The 16,886-nt window shown below is 47.2% G+C and overlaps 1 protein-coding gene and 1 pseudogene across 1 annotated transcript in view; both read left to right on the forward strand.

Annotated features, from left to right (window-relative positions):
- The first annotated feature begins 1,166 nt into the window (after positions 1-1,166).
- The window catches only part of LOC140732896 (uncharacterized), a 34,403-nt pseudogene continuing 18,683 nt past the window's right edge, over positions 1,167-16,886 (forward strand).
- Positions 1,184-16,886, forward strand: part of LOC140732891 (uncharacterized) — a 795,520-nt gene continuing 779,817 nt past the window's right edge. Inside the window, exon 1 of the mRNA XM_073055554.1 lies at positions 1,184-1,301. The gene's annotated coding sequence lies outside the window, so the exon portion shown is untranslated. The remainder of the gene's footprint in view (positions 1,302-16,886) is intronic.

Genomic DNA, 16,886 nt, shown 5'->3' on the forward strand with positions numbered 1-16,886 from the left:
TCACATTAAAAGGGTTGCTGGGCATGGGTGAGAGAACACAGGTCAGGGTATTTTTAGCTTTCTTAAGGGGCACAGGGGTTTTTTATAGGATGTGATGGATAAACAGAAATAGGGTACTAGGGTGAAGGGATTTAGAAGGTGAGTCCATCGCATACTCCGGAGCAGGCGGCGGTAATGCACCATTAAGCTGGGTGCCAACCGCAGTAAAACAAGACGGAGAGAGACAGAGAGATCAGCCAGTTTGTTTGCGAGGCCCCGCCTACCGCCTGGATGACGTGATGACGACATCGCGCATGCTCAGGCCAGGGTGGTTGGTGGTGGTTCTTTGTGGAAGTGGTTCGGCGGTGGGATCGGGATTGGGAGGCGATCCTTGCCCCCTGGGGCGGTTATCCGGGGACGGATTATTCTCTGCCGGGTGACACCAACAATTTCCCTTCGGTGAGTACTGAAGCCGGTCCCGAACGGGGAGTTCTGATGTTGGGCAGTGACTCCCGTAAACTTTCCCCAACTCAAACAGGAGAAAATTTGCAGATGCTGGAAAAGCGAGCAACGCGCACGAAATGCTGGAGGAACTCAGCAGGCCAGGCAGCATCTAGGGAAAGAGTACAGTCGACATGACCGGCCAAAGTCTTCGGCAGGACTGGAGAATAAAAGGTGGGGCTGGGGAGGGGCAGAGAAACACAAGGTGATCGGTGAAACCTGAAGGGGGAGGGGATGAACTTCCCGAACTGGCGGCCTCGCCCCTTCTTTCACAGAATCTGCCGGGGTCGGTATGTTTATGACAGAGATTACTATAGTCATGATTGTTAAGCAGTTTCAGGGTTACAGGAGGAAGGCAGGAATATGGTGTTGGAATAAAGATCAGCCATGGTTGGGTGGTGGGGCAGACCAGATGGATCGAATCACCTAATTCTGTTCCTGTGTCTTATGTCTTACCATGACTGAATGATGGCTCCTGCTTATCCCATATCGTTTTGTGACGTGTGAGGGACAATAAAAGATTGTTCACTGAGTTCATTATATTTGCCTTCAACATTTAAATTTCAGTAAGTTTTGTTCTTAGTAACATTAAGCAGAAATGTTTGGTTCTCCTTTTTATTGTTAATGTGCTACATTATCTCTCTGGTTAAAGTTAGACCTGCGGTGAGAGATTTATTGGAAGAAAAACCCACAACTGGAAGCAAACCACGACTGAAGACGAGGGAACAGCAACAAGTGAACCAGCCCGAGGACTGAGAGCATCAACTGGAGAGAACCCATCTGACTCGGAGAATCCAGTGATTCAGTCAGGAGAAAGTTTGGTGAGTCTAAAGCCATACGATTCTGTAGGACTGTTTGCTGGATTGCAATCATTTCAGTGGATATTTCTGTTACTTGGGCCTGTGTTTCTTTCAGGGCCCCTGCAGTATTGTGGCCAGCTCCTCAAGTGCTGTAGCCATATTGATTATCTGTTGTGAATTCCGGGCTACTCCATAGGAGAGAAAAGTGATCATCCAAAATCAATCAGTCTCAGTTATTCCTCTCCACTGCTGGTCATCTGCAGGTATGGCCAGGATGCATGTTTCCCTGTATAGGAAGTTCTGTTTGGTGGGGGCCTGAGATACCATCCCTCAAAACACTGACATCCACAGTCACCTCTGACTGGACCACAGTTCCTCACCTCACTTCCCCGAGAAAGCCCAGGCTGAGAGTTCCTCACTCTGGTTGAGCGGGATTACTGACATTGGAATCATAGCTTTACCATGCTGCTGAATTTCAGCACAAACCCAGCAGGTCCCTAGTTCTACCTGTCTGGCAAAGGTGTGACAGAGAGACAGAAAGGTGTTAACATGGGGGCCCCCGGATGCTGGGGTGAGCCCTCTCAAAGACAAACACGAACACCACTGTTACGTACCCGTAACGGTTCAAATGAACCAGCAGCAATGGACTGCACCCGGAGTCTGGTTTTGATGTTAAAACCACCATCTTATTAGTATCTTCTTATAATATAACAACTTAAGCAAAATAATCAAAAGTTAACAGTGTTCTAAGTATACAGATGTGTAAATGTAACCCCCAAACCATTGAGCTCAGGGAATACCAAGCTTAAAGTCCTGAGATGGAAAAGTATGAAAGTTCAGTTCATCCACTGAATAAATGATGAGAGAGAGATATTAGTAATCCAAGGTGAATGTCGAGAGAAGGCATTGCCACAAATTCCACAGTGGTGAAACAGGATAACAGTCACCGTAGGTCTTATCCATCGTCGTTCCAAATCCACATACGAGTTATCACCAAAAGTAGCTTATCACAGGGGTACCGTCTTCAAAGGGAACTACCACCCAGGCAAGGGGTAAGTCACAGATAGATTCCACAAGGTTCTCCCAATCCAGATCCAACACACAAAGTATTACCGACAGTGATTTCCACAGAACATCCCTTCTCACAAGTGGTTACCACATAACACACCCAAATCCGGCTAAGGGTTAACAAAAGTGGTAGCCACGGGATATTCCAACAAAATCCCCATATGGATTATACAAATTATCACCAACAGTGATTTGTCACAGATTTACCCTCTTCAAGTGAATTGCCACCCCCAGGCAAGGGTTAGCAAAAGTGGTCTTCACAGGATACTCCCAAACTGAAAGATCCACCCCTATGGATCAAACAAAGTGACAATCACACAGTCGGTGTACACTGGATCAGTAATCAACCCACCCACCTGGGCATAGGAGAGTGGAAACAGTGACCTTTGGCCACTGGGTCCTTTGTTTCAAACCTTCCATCTTCTTTCTTTCTCTCTGTCTGACTGTGTGTCTGTGACTGTCCTTGCTTAAATAAAGCAAACTGCGAGCTATGTAAACACGCTGCTGTTATGTACCCCTAGAGTTCATATTTTCTGTGGTCTATCACTTTAAAATGTCAAGGGAATGAGACTGACTTTTGGACACTGTTTGAGCTGTGACAGAGAGGGAGGGACGAAGCCTGCCTTGAGATGGTGTTTATCCAAACTCTAAAGCTTGTTTTGAATATACAAGGACACTGCCTGCTTGTGAGTTCTTACAGAGAGAGACAACGAGCAGCTCGTGGGTCGCCATGGTGACCGAGGGCGGCGTTATTTGATGGACGGCTGGTGTTCAGCATGCTTGGAGAAATACAAGGTCAGCTGGTTGTTAGCCAGACACACACAGATTCGGACACTGGAAGAGTTTTGTTCTGCCCACAGAAAGGTGGGTTTTGGAGGATCGATCAGGAGAACCAATCGATGGCTCTCGCAGTCTAGAAAAGGAGTGACCAGTGGGAAGTTATCAGTGTGTCCAACCCTCGCCTGGGTTGATAACTTTACCACAGAAGTCGGTCTCCTTTTTGTGGTCACATTCGGTGACTTTAAAGGAGGAGAAGAGGGGAGAGGAAGGTTTGAAACAGAAGAAACCTAGTGACAAAGAGGTCACTGTTTGGACTCTCTCCTCTGTAGCCCGTAAGGGTGAGTTTGAGTTCCATTCGAATACGAGGGTGTGACTGTCACGTAGTTAATCCACAGGAGTGGGTTCTGTGGTGAGGGGGAAACCTTTGTGAATACCACGTGTGTGTTTACCCTTTGTCTGGGTGTGGAAGTTCACTGAAGAAAGGCACCCCTGTGGCAAATCACTGTTGGAGTTATTTCGTATATCATGGAACTGGATAAGTGGCTATCACAGTTGTTTGTTTGAGGTAACGTTGTGGAATCTACCTGTGTGTGATAATCCTGGCCTGGGTTGGTAGTTTTACCATTTGAAGATGGTACCTCAGTGATCAGCTACTGTTGGTGATAATCCATACGTGGAATTGTATCCTGTGGCCTCCACCTTGGGATGACCCGTAGCTGAATTCAGGTGTGGTACCACTTGTATTGAAAGGATATTCGTTGAAGATCACTGTCGGTGATACTCGTGTGGAGTGGAACAACTTTGGAGATAAAACCTACTGCTATTGTTATTTTGGAATATTGACGTAATTGCCTTCTCACAACATACACCTTTGGATTACAAATCTCTCTTACAACTGTTACGTACCCCGTAACTGGGTTTACAGACCAGCAGAAATAGAAGAATCCGTTGGAGTCTGGTGGTACCGAAAACCAAAAGTGTTTATTAGTAAACTACACAATACAGTATCAAAAATGCAAATATACATATAAAACAGGTAGCAATAATAAACATAGAAGTGTAGGAATAATAATCAATAATAATAAACAAGCTCTATCGATGTCTAGGGGTAAATGAATTATAAGAGAATATAGAGTTCAGTTCAGTTCATGTGTGCTGAGGTAGTTGCGGATGCTGTATTGTAGGTTGTTGGAGAGAGAGAGAGAGATTGAGCAGCTGCAGCCAGCAAACCTTCTGTTGTATTCTGATTCCGTTGTACAGTTGTGGTCGTTCGGTTATGACCCCTCCATCCTCAGCCAGACCGTTCTTCTGTGGTGGACTCGTCACTCTGGCATGAGTGGACACACACACAAGTCCCCACCGGCCCAGCTGTTACACAGTGAGCTTTATTGACCGATCTCCTGATTCGGTCCTCGAAGCCCCCACATTCCTGTGGGTTCACAACACTCAGTCAGTGTCCACTGGTGTGTCTGAGGGGTGTCTCCCCACACCTGTCTTTTATCTCCATTGACGGGGTATCAGCCATCCATCAACTCAAAATGACCATGTCAATCAAACTAGGCCACTCCTGCTGTCTGCTCAGGAATGTTAACGAGCAAAGTAACGTCCTTGTAGCACAAGGTAAACAATCCAGGAAAAAGCCATAATACATAAAGCAAATGTCTCTCTCTCTCTCTTTTCTGTAGCAGATGTCCTTGCCTCTGTGTTTCCTCTCTCTCTGTCAGTAGCAGCATAGTTCATAGTTCTCGGGGGGGGGGGGGGGATAGTTAACTCTTCACCCCATTTCCATCAGGTCTGTTCAGCACTCATAACACAACAACAGCAACCTTGTGCATTGAACTGACCTTTCTTACGTACCATCATTAGACTGTATCTTTTCACCACCTAAGCTGGAAGAAGTTTGAGGGAACTTTATTTACTCACTTATAATTGCGCATATTCTGCTAACCTCTTGGCCTTACCTTGTTTTATATGACTTTATCATGTAGTTACTAATAAAATACTGTTTATAACGGCGGAAGACTCGGACTCCAAGTGTGTCCATTTCTGCTGGTCCTTTTTAACCCATTACAGGGTACGTAACACTGCATAGTCAAGTAGTTCTGCCCCTCTTTCTCTCTTAAAATGACAGTCCACAGCAAGAAACCTAGAGGTTCATCACACCACTATCAACCAATACATTTTCCTTTAGTCTGAGAGAGTCCTTCTACTCAGTTCCTTCAGTAACACGTTTGGTGTCTGTTCGATGTGTCCACCGTGAGTTCCCCTTCAGTTTCACAGCTGTGGGAGTGGTCAGTAACACCTGATATGGTCCTCTCCACCGAGGTCCGAGTTCCCCTCGATCCCAGTTCTGATCAGGACAAAATCCCCAGGTTCTATGGTGGGATAGACACTCCTCTGCGAGGAGGTTCTGTACCTTGTAAGCCTGTCGTACCTGTGAATGTAATGCTTGGAGAATTTTGGTTAGTTAGCATATCTATTTCCCCATCTCTTCCCCTAGGATATGCATATCCAATTTTGCTGGTAGACTTTCTGGGAGCAATGGTACACAAGGTCTTGGTCCCCAGAGTGTCCTCATGGGCCGTCCATAAATGATTTCAGCTGGTGACAACCCTGTTTACCCCTGTGGGGTGACCCTCATGTGGAAGAGGGCTAACGGTAGGACCTTCAAACAAGTGAGTCCAGTCTCTGCTGTTAGTCTGGCCAATTTACTCTTCAGTGTGCCATTGGCTCTCTCCACTCTGCCAGCGGCCCGTGGGTGGTGAACACAGTGGAATTGTTGCTTGATAGCCAGTTCATTACATACCTCTTTGTTTACTTTCCCACGAAGTGTGGGCCATTGTCAGAGCTCAGCATCTCCGGCAGGCCATACCTGGGAATTATTTCCCGTAATAATACCTTCACAACAATCATAGCAGTATTATCGGCAGTTGGAATAGCTTCAATCCATCTGCTAAACACATCTCTAATAACTAAGCAGTATCTATAGCAATGTACTCTAGGCAATTCAATAAAATCAACTTGTGGACACAGAAACGGTCCACCTGTCAGGGGAGTCGTACCCGGTGTGCAGGGTACAGGTTACCAACCATTCCCTCCTTGCCCAGGTGTGTACAATTATGTATATAATCGACCATTATTGGTAAAAACTGTGTAGGAACACCAACCGGTCCTGCTGGGGTGGTCCACAAACCTAGTTTGGGGTCTTTCTGGGACGACAGTTTGCGCTCCTCCTCACAGGCGTCCCCCTGAAAAGTACGTAGCTCCCGCATGTCTGGCAAACCCGCTCTGCTTGAGTCACGGAGGGCTGATTGACGGGAACCCGAGGGGACTACAACTACCGAGGATTGTGCCGCACTTCCCTCTGTCTTATCTGCTAACGCGTTGCCTTTAGTGACCCGGTCGGACATGTGGGTGTGGGCCGCACATTTAATAATAGCCAAAACTCGAGGTAGCTGTAGAGCGGTGAGTAAGTAGTTTACCAAGGTGGCATTATTAACAGGGTGGCCAGAGGGGGTCAGGAATCCTCATGTTCCCAGAGAGCCCCGTAGTCATGTACAATTCCAGATGCATAACGGGAACCTGTGTAAACATTCGCATTTTTGTCTGTTGCTGGGATACAGGCACGAGTCAGAGCAAACAGCTCAGCCTCCTGGGCCGAGACAGCAGCTTCAAAAGAGGCCTGCTCAATTACTTCACTGTCTCACTATCGCATCGCCAGAATATCGTTTCCCTGCTGGATCCACTAAAGAGCTTCCATCCTCGTAAAACATTGCCTTGGGCTTGAGGGGTTATTGCGAAATGGATGGGAGAGTCTGTCCTTCTTTCACAGTGATCCGGACGGGGGGCAGTTGGTGTGGCCGACTTCATAGCCTGAAATTGCCCAGAGATGGGGTACAACGTCTTGGGTTCGGTCAATATTAATAGAGTGTCTTACCGGATGTCCCATCTTCACCTCAGACTCTTTCCAGTATCGGAGTTGGCCCGCGGCCAAGTCTTGCCAGTCTCCCTGGGTGCTGGAGGCTTGTTTCGTCGGGGTGTAGGCAAGGAACTCTAGGCTCTTTGGCTTGAACCCAGGGCAAACCCTAACGGTGGTATGGGGAACCACCAGCCCTGTCTGTCGCCAAAGGAAATCCGGACCTTCGGCCGGTAATGCACTGCCCTCCCTTTAACCTCTCCAATCACCGTGACTGGGAACTTCTGTCCCTCGAGGGGTGCTTTCCTCAGTTGAGCTCCCCGTAGGGTCATAGCACAGAGTCACATGGGGGTCGGCCACAGGCATTGGGGGTTCAAACGCAGTGGAGTCCAGTTTGTGCCCACCACTGGGGATTGGAAACTGGAGAAGCTGTCGGCTGTTCACTAGTCCCAGGGTGATACCCTTGTCCGTGCATAGAATCTCGACTTCCAACGGACAGAGCAAGTCTCTCCCTGCGAGATTACAGCCCCGACTGGTAGTGACTGTAAATGAAACCTCACACTGGGTCCCCCGGAATTCCACCTGCAGTGACTGGGTATGTGAATACGTACGTTCTGTGCCTTCGAACCCAGACACAGTGATTGTCTGATAGCTGTTTTCCCTTTTCTGATATTTCCTGATCGAGGGTGGTTGTGGTTGCCCCCATATCAATCATAAATGGAATTGGAATTCCAACAACTTGCAATATTACATTGGGCTCTTCCTGAGGTGTGGTACTCACGGTAGGAAGCATCCTTGCTTATCAATTTCTAAAGGGGTTGTTGTCCCCACCTGTCGTTTGGTAAGTTTTTGCTCCCATTTCTGATCCCAGATATAGCCCGCTCACGTCCTTCTTCCCGCTGAATATATTCGCCTTTAATAGTTCCCATCGGGGTTCATTGGGATTTGAAAGTTGCATCCTAATAATATGTCAAAGCTCGTCGCAGTCGATTTCGGTCATTGTCAGGCCAATCCATATTATTTCTTTTAATCATATTGGCTAACTTAATTGTTAAGTATTTGAGAAGTAAGGCATTAAACTGGGAGGATGGATTCCCATTATTAAAGGCTTGGTCTCCTGTGAAAGTGCCATAGCAGGCCACAAATCGCTCCCAATAGTCTGGTCCCGATTCCCCGGGCTTAGGTTTGCATTCAAGTACTTTAGTGATGTTTACAGGTTGCTGGAGAGCCCTTTCCAAGGCTTGAGTAATCTGGTCTGTCTGTTCATTCTCATTATGGTTTTCCGCTTTTAACTCCTGATAGGTTTGGTATCTCAATTCTGCCTTTCATTTCCGGCCCTCATCAGCTGAGAGAATCATGCAGCAGAGACCGGATAAATCTTGCGGGCTCGCATTAAACATTGGTATCGTACTGCGGACATACTGAGCAAACTGTGCTGGATTTTCTTTTCTCTCTTGGGGCCTGATTCATGATCATTATCATTTCTTGAGGCTTCCAGTGTGCATACACAGGAATTATTGAGGGCTGTCCCCCCTCCTGCTCGTGGATTGGGCAGCATTCGGGTGGGCAATTGTCTCTGGGAGCCATTAACTCTGGGGTTTTATTGGATTCTTCCCTCCCTGACTCGGAATAATCCTCGGTATTCCATTTCTGGATCTCAGGGTATAGGGACCTCCCCTTCCCTGTGCCACTGTTTTACCCGAGCGGCCACCGTATCTGAGTACCGGGAGGATTGGGGTTCGGGAGCACTGGGTGCACTTGGCCCCTGGTAAGGTGGGGGGGTGGTACGGTGGGTGCCCACTCCTCATCACGGTCACTGTCCTCAAACAGGGTCGGTATGCCAGACATGGGTTGGGGATCCCTTGTTTCCCTATCAGTTCGGTTTAGACTGACGTTCCTGCCCTTCTCTCCTATCCAGGCCGGCCTTGGTTTGCTTTCATTGTTTTTCCTGCTCTCGCTTTCGGCGCCCATCCACCCATTCACACTCCGCTTTTAGCGTCTCCCAACCTTTGCCATTCCTTCTGCAGTACATACCTCTATCCCCTTGTCACTTGTATTATTCCTCCAACTTGCTAATAATATACTGTTCCACTTTACATCTGTCATTTCCTTCCATTCCCTTTTCAACAATTTCCAATTCTTTCCACAGTTCTTTTTCCATATCAAATTTACTGCTTGTTCTCATGATGTAATATCCCGGGTCCCCCCCACCCCCAGTAACCACATTTTGTTCCCCAATTTCTTATTCAGCGCTGCACTCAACATTCGCAAATCTTTTTCCTTTTCTGGAAAATTCTCACACATATTGTGTAGGGCTGCTCCTGGCCCACTCGTATCAATCAACTACAATTGACCCATGTTCTCTAAGTAATTTATCCGGCACAAAGCCTCCTGCTCAATTAACAGCCAGATAAATTTACCTGTCTGGCACCTCCTACCCACTTAATACATTTACCCGGCTGGCATCTCCTGCTCAATTGATAAATTTACCCAACATGTTTGCCTCCTGCTTACTTAGTAAAAAATTACCTGGTACCGCCTCCTGCCCACTTAGTAAAATTTTACCTACCTTATACAAGTCTCCTGACAGATTATTTCCTGATTCCATCAAGGTATGTGATCAGCCTTGGGCGAGGGACGGTACCTCCAAAGGAACTAACAGAGAGCGACAAAAGGTAAAATATCTATTGGGTGCCCTGTCGGTCTCTGCAGACCCCAGAGTGGTCCAGCCGCTTACTCAGCCCGTCTGCTTGGCACTCCCTACATTGGAATCCTCCTCTGAAGTGGGAGGGTGAGCAGCCAGATGTCACGGTACCAATGACGTAGGGAAAGAGTGAGGAGGTCCTGAAGAGTGAGTATAGAGAGCTTGGTAGGAAGTTAAAAAGCAGGACCTCGAGGGTGGTAATCTCAGGATTGCTACCTGTGCCACGTGCCAGTGAGGGTAAGAATAGGATGCTCTGGAGGATGAACACGTGGCTGAGGAACTGGTGTAGGGGGCAGGGTTTCAGATTTCAGGATCATTGGGACCTCTTCTGGGACAGGTGGGACCTGTACAAGAGACGCGGGTTACACCTGAACTACAGGGGGACCAATATCGTTGCAGGGAGGTTTGTTAGTGCTATTGGGGGGGGGGGGGGTTAAACTAGATTTGCAGGGGGATGGGAACTGGAGTACCAGAGTAAATAGTGGGGCGGGGGTGAAAATAATGGATGTTGAAGTTTCATGCAAAGTCACAAATAGAAGGGTTGTGTGTGGTGGTAATAATCTTCTGAGGTGTGTCTATTTCAATGCGAGGAGCATTGTGAGGAAGGCTGACGAGCTGAGGGTGTGGATTGACACATGCAATTATGACATTGTAGCCATTAGTGAAACTTGGCTACAGGAGGGGCAGGACTGGCAGCTCAATGTTCCAGGGTTCCGATGTTTCAGACGTGATAGAGGCAGAGGGATGAAGAGTGGTGGGGGGTGACATTGCTAGTCAGGGAAAATGTTACAGCAGTGCTCAGGCAGGACAGATTAAAGGGCTTGTCTACTGAGGCCATATGGGTGGAGCTGAGAAACAGGAAAGCTATGACCACATTAATGGGGTTGTATTCTAGACCACCCAGTAGTCAGTGAGAATTGGAGGAGCAAATCTTCAGAGAGATAACAGACAACTGCAGGAAACATAAAATTGTGATCATAGACGATTTTAATTTTCCACATATTGATTGGGACTCCCATACTGTTAAAGGTCTAGACAAGTTAGAGTTTGTAAAATGTGTTCAGGAAAGTTTTCTGAATCAATATATAGATGTACCAGCTAGAGAGGATGCAATATTAGATCCCCTATTGGGAAATGAGTTAGGACAGGTGACGGAAATGTGTGTAGGGGAACACTTCAGTTCCAGTGATCATAATACCATTAGTTTCAACTTGATCATGGATAAAGATAGATCTGGTCCTCGGGTTGAAGTTCTAAACTGGAAAAAGGCCAAATTTGAAGAAATGAGAAAGGATGGAAAAAGTGTGGATTGGGACAGGTTGTTCACTGGCAAGGATGTTGTTGGTAAGTGGGAGGCCTTCAAAGGAGAAATTTTGAGAGTGCAGAGTTTGTATGTTCCTGTCAGGATTAAAGGCAAAGTGAGTAAGAATTGTTACCTACCCCGTAACTGGGTGTCTTACCAGCAAAGATAGAAGTATCTGTTGGAGTCTGGTACTATTTACAAAACAGTGTTTATTAGTAAAATATACAAATCAATATCAACAATGCAAATATACAGATAATACACGTTCGCAATACTAAACCTAAAAGTGTGGGTATAGTAATAATCAATAATAAACAAGCTCTATCGCTGTCTAGGGGATAAGGAATTGTCATATGTAAATATAAAGTTCAGTTCTGTTCATACAGGCTGAGGTAGTTGTTGGTCGATGTGTTGTAATTGTTGGGGAGAGAGAGAGAGAGAGAGAGCGAGCAAACAGTGACAGCCATTCAGGTATGACCCCTCGCCTTTAGCTAGACCGTTCTTCTGTGGTGGACTCGTCACCCAGGCAAGGGTGGACACACACACAAGCCCCCACCGGCCCTGCTGTCACACTGTGAGCTTTATTGACCGATCTCCTGATTCGGTCCTCGAAGCCCCCACATTCCTGTGGGTGCACAACACTCGGTCAGTGTCCACTGGTGTGTCTGAGGGGTGTCTCCCCACACCTGTCTTTTATCTCCATTGACGGGGTATCAGCCATCCATCAACTCAAAATGACCATGTCCATCAAACTAGGCCACTCCTGCTGTCTCCTTAGGAATGTTAACGAGCAAAGTAACGTCCTTGTAGCGCAAGGTAAACAATCCAGGAAGAAGCCATAATACATAAAGCAAATGTTTCTCTCTCTCTCTTTTCTGTAGCAGATGTCCTTGCCTCTGTGTTTCCTCTCTCTCTGTCAGTAGCAGCATAGTTCATAGTTCTCGGGGGGGGGGGGATGGTTAACTCTTCACCCCATTTCCATCAGGTCTGTTCAGCACTCGTAACACAACAACAGCAACCTTGTGCATTGAACTGACCTTTCTTACGTACCATCGTAAGACTGTATCTTTTCACCACCTAAGCTGGAAGAAGTTTGAGGGAACTTTATTTACTCACTTATAATTGCACATATTCTGCTAACCTCTTGGCCTTACCTTGTTTTATATGACTTTATCATGTAGTTACTAATAAAATACTGTTTATAACGGCGGAAGACTCGGACTCCAAGTGTGTCCATTTCTGCTGGTCCTTTTTAACCCATTACAGGGTACGTAACACTGCATAGTCAAGTAGTTCTGCCCCTCTTTCTCTCTTAAAATGACAGTCCACAGCAAGAAACCTAGAGGTTCATCACACCACTATCAACCAATACCTTTTCCTTTAGTCTGAGAGAGTCCTTCTTCTCAGTTCCTTCAGTAACACGTTTGGTGTCTGTTCGATGTGTCCACCGTGAGTTCCCCTTCAGTTTCACAGCTGTGGGAGTGGTCAGTAACACCTGATATGGTCCTCTCCACCGAGGTCCGAGTTCCCCTCGATCCCAGTTCTGATCAGGACAAAATCCCCAGTTTCTATGGTGGGATAGTCACTCCTCTCTGCGAGGTAGTTCTGTACCTTGTAAGCCTGTCGTACCTGTGAATGTAAAGCTTGGAGAATTTGGGTTAGTTAGCATATCTATTTCCCCATCTCTTCCCCTCGGTTATGCATATCCAATTTTGCTGGTAGATTTTCTGGGAGCAATGGTACACAACGTCTTGGTCCTCAGAGTGTCCTCATGGGCCGTCCATAAATGACTTCAGCTGGTGACAACCCTGTTTTCCCCTGTGGGGTGACCCTCATGTGGAAGAGGGCTAACGGTAGGACCTTCAAACAAGTGAGTCCAGTCTCTGCTGTTAGTCTGGCCAATTTACTCTTCAGTGTGCCATTGACTCTCTCCACTCTGCCAGCGGCCCGTGGGTGGTGAACACAGTGGAATTGTTGCTTGATAGTTAGTTTGTTACATACCCCTTCGTTTACTTTCCCACAAAGTGTGGGCCATTGTCAGAGCTCAGCATCTCTGGCAGGCTGTACCTGGGAGTTATTTCTTGTAATAATACCTTCACAACAGTCATAGCGGTATTATTGGCAGTTGGAATAGCTTCAATCCATCTGCTAAACACATCTCTAATAACTAAGCAGTATCTATAGCAATGTACTCTAGGCAATTCAATAAAATCAACTTGTAGACACAGAAACGGTCCACCTGCCAGGGGAGTCGTACCCGGTGTGCAGGGTACAGGTTACCAACCATTCCCTCCTTTCCCAGGTGTGTACAATTATGTATATAATCGACCATTATTGGTAAAAACTGTGTAGGAACACAAACCGGTCCTACTGGGGTGGTCCACAAACCTAGTTTGGGGTCTTTCTGGGACGACAGTTTGCGCTCCTCCTCACAGGCGTCCCCCTGAAAAGTACGTAGCTCCCGCATGTCTGGCAAACCCGCTCTGCTTGAGTCACGGAGGGCTGATTGACGGGAACCCGAGGGGACTACAACTACCGAGGATTGTGCCGCACTTTCCTCTGTCTTATCTGCTAACGCGTTGCCTTTAGTGACCCGGTTGGACATGTGGGTGTGGGCCTCACATTTAATAATAGCCAAAACTCGAGGTAGCTGTAGAGCGGTGAGTAAGTAGTTTACCAAGGTGGCATTATTAACAGGGTGGCCAGAGGGGGTCAGGAATCCTCATGTTCCCAGAGAGCCCCGTAGTCATGTACAATTCCAGATGCATAATGGGAACCTGTGTAAACATTCGCATTTTTGTCTGTTGCTGGGATACAGGCACGAGTCAGAGCAAACAGCTTAGCCTCCTGGGCCGAGACAGCAGCTTCAAAAGAGGCCTGCTCAATTACTTCACTGTCTCACTATCGCATCGCCAGAATATCGTTTCCCTGCTGGATCCACTAAAGAGCTTCCATCCTCGTAAAACGTTGCCTCGGGCTTGAGGGGTTATTGCGGAATGGATGGGAGAGTCTGTCCTTCTTTCACAGTGATCCGGATGGGGGGCAGTTGGTGTGGCCGACTTCATAGCCTGAAATTGCCCAGAGATGGGGTACAACGTCTTGGGTTCGGTCAATATTAATAGAGTGTCTTACCGGATGTCCCATCTTCACCTCAGACTCTCTCCAGTATCGGAGTTGGCCCGCGGCCAAGTCTTGCCAGTCTCCCTGGGTGCTGGAGGCTTGTTTTGTCAGGGTGTAGGCAAGGAACTCTAGGCTCTTTGGCTTGAACCCAAGGCAAACCCTAATGGTGGTATGGGGAACCACCAGCCCTGTCTGTCGCCAAAGGAAATCCGGACCTTCGGCCGGTAATGCGCCGCCCTCTCTTCCTTTAACCTCTCCAATCACCGTGACTGGGAACTTCTGTCCCTCGAGGGGTGCTTTCCTCAGTTGAGCTCCCCGTAGGGTCATAGCACAGAGTCACATGGGGGTCGGCCACAGGCATTGGGGGTTCAAACGCAGTGGAGTCCTGATTGTGCCCACCACTGGGGATTGGAAACTGGGGAAGCTGTCAGCTGTTCACTAGTCCCAGGATGATACCGTTGTCCGTGAGTAGAATCTCGACTTCCAACGGACAGAGCAAGTCTCTCCCTGCGAGATTACAGCCCCGACTGGTAGTGACTGTAAATGAAACCTCACACTGGGTCCCCCGGAATTCCACCTGCAGTGGCTGGGTATGTGAATACGTACGTTCTGTGCCTTCGAACCCAGACACAGTGATTGTCTGATAGCTGTTTTCCCTTTTCTGATATTTCCTGATCGAGGGTGGTTGTGGTTGCCCCCATATCAATCATAAATGGAATTGGAATTCCAGCAACTTGCAATATTACATTGGGCTCTTCCTGAGGTGTGGTACTCACGGTAGGAAGCATCCTTGCTTATCAATTTCTAAAGGGGTTGTTGTCCCCACCTGTCGTTTGGTAAGTTTTTGCTCCCATTTCTGATCCCGGATATAGCCCGCTCACGTCCTTCTTCCCGCTGAATATATTCGCCTTTAATAGTTCCCTTCGGGGTTCATTGGGATTTGAAAGTTGCATCCTAATAATATGTCAAAGCTCGTCGCAGTCGATTTCGGTCATTGTCAGGCCAATCCATATTATTTCTTTTAATCATATTGGCTAACTTAATTGTTAAGTATTTGAGAAGTAAGGCATTAAACTGGGGGGATGGATTCCCATTATTAAAGGCTTGGTCTCCTGCGAAAGTGCCGTAGCAGGCCACAAATCGCTCCCAATAGTCTGGTCCCGATTCCCCGGGCTTAGGTTTGCATTCAAGTACTTTAGTGATGTTTACAGGTTGCTGGAGAGCCCTTTCCAAGGCTTGAGTAATCTGGTCTGTCTGTTTATTCTCATTATGGTTTTCCGCTTTTAACTCCTGATAGGTTTGGTATCTCAATTCTGCCTTCCATTTCCAGCCCTCATCAGCTGAGAGAATCATGCAGCAGAGACCGGATAAATCTTGCGGGCTCGCATTAAACATTGGTATCGTACTGCGGACATACTGAGCAAACTGTGCTGGATTTTCTTTTCTCTCTTGGGGCCTGATTCATGATCATTATCATTTCTTGAGGCTTCCAATGTGCATACACAGGAATTACTGAGGGCTGTCCCCCCTCCTGCTCGTGGATTGGGCAGCATTCGGGTGGGCAATTGTATTTGTGGAGCCATTAACTCTGGGGTTTTATTGGATTCTTCCCTCCCTGACTCGGAATAATCCTCGGTATTCCATTTCTGGATCTCGGTATAGGGACCTCCCCTTCCCTGTGCCACTGTTTTACCCGAGCGGCCACCGTATCTGAGTACCAGGAGGATTGGGGTTCGGGAGCACTGGGTGCACTTGGCCCCTGGTAAGGTGGGGGGGTGGTACGGTGGGTGCCCACTCCTCATCACGGTCACTGTCCTCAAACAGGGTCGGTATGCCAGACATAGGTTGGGGATCCCTTGTTTCCCTATCAGTTCGAACTTTAGACTGACGTTCCTGCCCTTCTCTCCTATCCAGGCCGGCCTTGGTTTGCTTACGTTGTTTTTCCTGCTCTCATTTTCGGCGCCCATCCGCCCATTCACACTCCGCTTTTAGCGTCTCCCAACCTTTGCCATTCCTTCTGCAGTACATACCTCTATCCCCTTGTCACTTGCATTATTTCTCCAACTTGCTAATAATATACTGTTCCACTTTACATCTGTCATTTCCTTCCACTCCCTTTTCAACAATTTCCAATTCTTTCCACAGTTCTTTTTCCGTTTCAAATTTACTGCTTGTTCTCATGATGTAATATCCCGGGTCCCCCCCACCCCCAGTGACCACATTTTGTTCCCCAATTTCTTATTCAGCGCTGCACTCAACATTCGCAAATCTTTTTCCTTTTCTGGAAAATTCTCACACATATTGTGTAGGGCTGCTCCTGGCCCACTCGTATCAATCAACTGCAATCGACCCATGTTCTCTAAGTACCGTAGATTCCGGACTACAGAGCGCACCTGATTAAAAGCCGCTGGCTCTAATTTTAGAAATAAAATCAATTTTTTAATTGTAAAGGCCGCATCGGATTTTAGGCCGCACCGGATTTTCGGCCGCAGGTGTCCCACGTTGTAATATGAGATATTTACACAGAAAGATATTACACGTGAGGATTTTTTTAACTTTTAATTAAATCCATATGGTAACAAAAACAAATACATATTGCAAATGCTTTTTTTCGAACCGTGCCCGTACGCGGCTACTTTTAAATATACGTTGCGTATACTTCTTTACTGAACAACATTCCAATATCTCCTAACGACTGGTAAAAAAATATATATA

The sequence above is a fragment of the Hemitrygon akajei genome, chromosome 9 (assembly GCF_048418815.1).
Source record: "Hemitrygon akajei chromosome 9, sHemAka1.3, whole genome shotgun sequence".
Lineage (NCBI taxonomy): Eukaryota > Metazoa > Chordata > Chondrichthyes > Myliobatiformes > Dasyatidae > Hemitrygon > Hemitrygon akajei.